We start from the raw sequence: 5,000 nt of genomic DNA on the forward strand, positions 1-5,000 counted from the left end.
TATATACCATTCCCTACTATATACATTTAAACAAATTATAATGCATGGACACATTATAATTCACGTGCATGTGTATGCATGCGTAGACGCTGTTATATATGAGTGCTGTGTACATACATAGGGGCATTGACCTTCGCTTGTAGTATATGCATAATTGCATAATTGTATGTTTATTTGCGTCTACGCTGTGCATGCACGGGCACAATCTATATATAGAAACGTACACAAGTGAGGGCACGGGAGCGTGCATAAACATGTAAGCATGTATTTTTGCATAGGCCCTGCACGTGTACATAAACAAATGTCCATTCTCACTGGAGTGGACCGAGAGGTTGTGAGATAGATCGGAGGATACTAAGATCTCTTAATAACACGCGAGACTAACTCAAAGGTATTATTGAAAATAAAGGTAGCCTCCTGAATAAAATTACTCCCCCCACCATGCGCCAGAGTAAGTTTCTTAGTTTACAAGCGCCTCGAAAAGAATATTAGGGAATTCTTCAGTGTGAGCGAAAGAGTAGTTTCTGTAATAATGAAACTAAACAACAGATATAACCTAAAAATTATCCAAGTATACGCTCCCACCGGAAGTCATAGTGATGAGGAGATAGAGACCTTCTATGAAGATGTGCAAGCAGCTACCGATGGAGCAAAAACCTATTTTACCGTGATTATAGGGGATTTTAAAGCCAAGATAGGAATAAGGGAAGATGGAGAAATATCGGTTGGGAAACATGGAATAGGCACCAGAAATGAGAGAGGACAAAGGCTGATAGAATTCGCTGAAGCTCGATCCCTTAAAATCATTAATACATTCTTCGAAAAGAGACCCAGGAGGAAATGGACATGGAAATCACCATCCGGCATGAAAAAAGGAAAAACACCTATTCAAGATCCTATTCAAGATGCAGGAGAGATTGCGGTAGTAAAACTGGCCAATCTTTTTAACAGATGCCTAAGCATCGGTAAAACTCCGAAATCCTGGAAAACGCAATAATGATTTTAATACACAAAAAGGGGGACACAAAAGACTTAAAGAAGCAGAGGAAGTATTCAAGAAATTAGATTGGAAGGAGAAAGGGATTAAAATAGGGAATGAGCACTTAAGCAATTTAAGATTTGCAGATGACATTGTTCTTTTCGGCTAGTCAGCAGATGAATTACAACAGTTACTAAGCAATTTGAATGGGGGAGAGTCTGAAGATTGGTCTTAAAATAAACATGAAAAAGACTAAAGTCCTGTTCAACAGTCGAACTCCAGTTAAACAAATACAAATACAGGGCGAGGTACTAGAAGCAGTGAACGAGTATGTATACCTAGGGCAGCTCATCAAGACGAGTACATCCTGCGAAGCCGAGATAAAGTGGCGAATCAGGCTAGGTTGGAGTGCCTTCGGTAAACATAGTAATATATTACGAGGTCGTCTGCCACTATGTCTAAAGAGAAAGATTTTTGACCAATGTGTCCTCCCCGTCATAACATATGGGTCAAAAACATGGAGAGGAATGGAAAGGCTTATGGTAGGAGTAATCTTAAGAGAAAAAAAGAGCCACATGGATCAGGCAACAAACAAAAGTAGAGGATGTACTCAAGAGCATTAAGAAGAAAAAGTGGCAGTGGGCTGGACATATATATATCTGAGACAGGACAACAGGTGGACAAAGAAAACAACAGAATGGGAAATACACGACACAAAGAGACCCAGGGCAAGACCAGTGACTAGATGGCGGGATGAAATAGTGAATTTCGAAGGAGTAAACTGGAATCAGAGGACACAAGACCGAAATGACTGGAAAAGATAGAGAGAGGCCTATGTCCTGCAGTGGAATGATACAGGCTAATGATGATAATGATATATATACATACACACACACACACATATATATATATATAAATGTATATATATACATATACATACATATATATATCATATATATATGTATGTGCGTGTGTGTATATATATATATATATATATAAATATATATATATATATATATATATGAACATATATATGTATATATATACTTATATATATACATATATATAAGTATATATATACATATATATAAATATATATGTATCTATATATATTCATGTATATATATATATATATATATATATATATATATATATATATATATTTATATATATATATATATGTGTGTGTGTGTGTGTGTGTGTGATGTGTGTGGTAGTATATATATATATATATATATATATATATACGTATATATACATGTATACATATATATGTATATATCTGTATGTATATATATATATGCATATATATATATATATATATATATATATATATATATTTATATATATATGTATGTATATATATATATATATATATATGTGTGTGTGTGTGTGGTGTGTGGTGTGTGTATATATATATGTATATCTCTCTATATATTTATATATATATATATATATATATATATATATATATATATATATATATATATATATATATGTGTGTGTGTGTGTGTGTGTGTGTGTGTGTGTGTGTATATACATATATATACATATATATGTATCTATATATATTTATTGTATATATATATATACAGTATATATATATATATATATATATTATATATATATATATATATATAAATATACTATATATATATATGGATATATATGTATATATATATATATATATATATATATATATATATATATATATATATGTATGTATATATATATACATATATATATATATGTGTATGTATATATGTATATATATATATATATATATATATATACATATATATATATATATATATATATATATATATATATATATATTTATGTGATGGTTATTAAGATGTGTCCCTACTACGACCAGTTTGTGTAATTTGTATATATCCTAAATACTAACACTATTTGTGTAATTGGCACGACGGGTCCCGTCCCGGGCACCCGAATATGTTGCGAGCAGAGATTGATCTAATTCCCACACATAATATATAAAGGGATGATGTTAAACACGGTAGCTAAAACATTAACAATATATTATAAAATCAAGATATATATATAACATTATTACAAGGGAGGCACAATATATACACGCAAGGGGGAAGCTAAGCCTATCGCAAAGCTAACGAGATCTAAGCTATAAGTATATCAATAACACTAATATAAACACAACACTAAGGAAAACACAGCCCTAAGGAAAACACAACACTAAGGAAAACACAACTCTAAGGAAAACACAGACAATGCACAGTATATGAATTAAGTTAAGTCACTAAAGGCACTAAAACACTGTCTACCTGGAATCCTTGAGGAGGTGAAGGGAGAGGAGGACCTCTCGACTTGAAGGTCGAACTAATTCTGTCTAAATCTATCAATGACCTATTTTGAGGAGGATACCGGGTCAGTACGAGGGGCAGCGACAATTCTTCTAATTGGTCAGGGAGCTGCCCGACCCGGCGGTGATTGGTCCACGTGGTAATGAGTGCAGGACTTTGGCCACGCCTCCGAACGTGGGCATTCAGGACTGACCTGGAACTGGGAGACATTGTGTTTAAGTAACTAGAAATATTTAATTATTGCTTATATATATATGTGTGTGTGTGTGTGTGTGTGTGTGTGTGTGTGTGTGTGTGTGTGTGTGTGTGTGTGTGTGTGTGCATATCTGTTTATATATATGTGTGTGTATGTATATATATATATATATATATATATATATATTTTTTATATATATATATATATATATATATATATATATATATATATATATATATATATATATATATATATATGTATATATATATGTATATATATGTATATATGTATATATGTTTATATATATATATATATATATATATATATATATATATATATATATATATATATATGTATATATATATGTTTATATATATATATATATATATATATATATATATATATATATATATATATATATATACATATATATATATATACACATATATGTGTGTGTGTGTGTATGTTTATATATATATATATATATATATATATATATATATATATATATATATATATATATATATATATATATATATATATGCATATATATATGTATATATATGTATACATATATATATATATATATATATATATATATATGCATATATATATGTATATATATATATATATATATATATATATATATATATATATATATATATATATATATATACATATACATATATATATGTGTGTGTGTGTGTGTGTGTGTGTGTGTGTGTGTGTGTGTGTGTGTGTGTTTATATTTTTATATATACATATATATATATATATATATATACATATATATATATATATATATATATACATATATATACTTGACGACGACAATTATCTGAAAACTTTCGTAATCTTTATACGGTGCCAGCTAGTTATGGAACCGGATCTCAAACTTGTATGGTCACTTTTTATTAGATTGTACATTGAAGAATTATTAGGGTGGAAGTACAACGAAAAGCAAAAGTTATTACGCAAGACGCTTCCTCTTCTGATGTGTAGCAATTATATGTTTAAAAATACTGAATGTAATAGAAGGATTACGTTGAATTAGAATCCGTTCTTAGAAGTGAGTCGGTGATTCATAAATGTCCTAGATGTACAGCAAAGCTCCCTGAAGGAATATATAGACTGTAATGAAGTCCACATTTACCTGGTCCATCTATCTTACGGATTACTTGTACCTAAGATGCTGAGTCTCTGAGATAGAAACTGGAAACCAGGGTAACCGGATAGAGGCATTATTATACGTCATAGGAGCCATTCCAACATGCCATTACAGCTCAGTTACGATGGTATATTAACGTTAGTGTGTGGTTATTCCATTATGTGTTCCTCTATCTTCCCAGATATCTTCCAGGTTTGGGTATTTCATCAAAGGACTCTTCGCTTTATTTTGTGATGAGTTCACAGAAGCTTTACACGATTTAGTTGTGATAAATCATACTCCTGTGGAATGATACAAACTAGTGGTAAAGGTATA

This window comes from Penaeus japonicus, unplaced genomic scaffold (genome assembly GCF_977035675.1).
Source record: "Penaeus japonicus unplaced genomic scaffold, GWHDUDI00000001_assembly GWHDUDI00000029, whole genome shotgun sequence".
Lineage (NCBI taxonomy): Eukaryota > Metazoa > Arthropoda > Malacostraca > Decapoda > Penaeidae > Penaeus > Penaeus japonicus.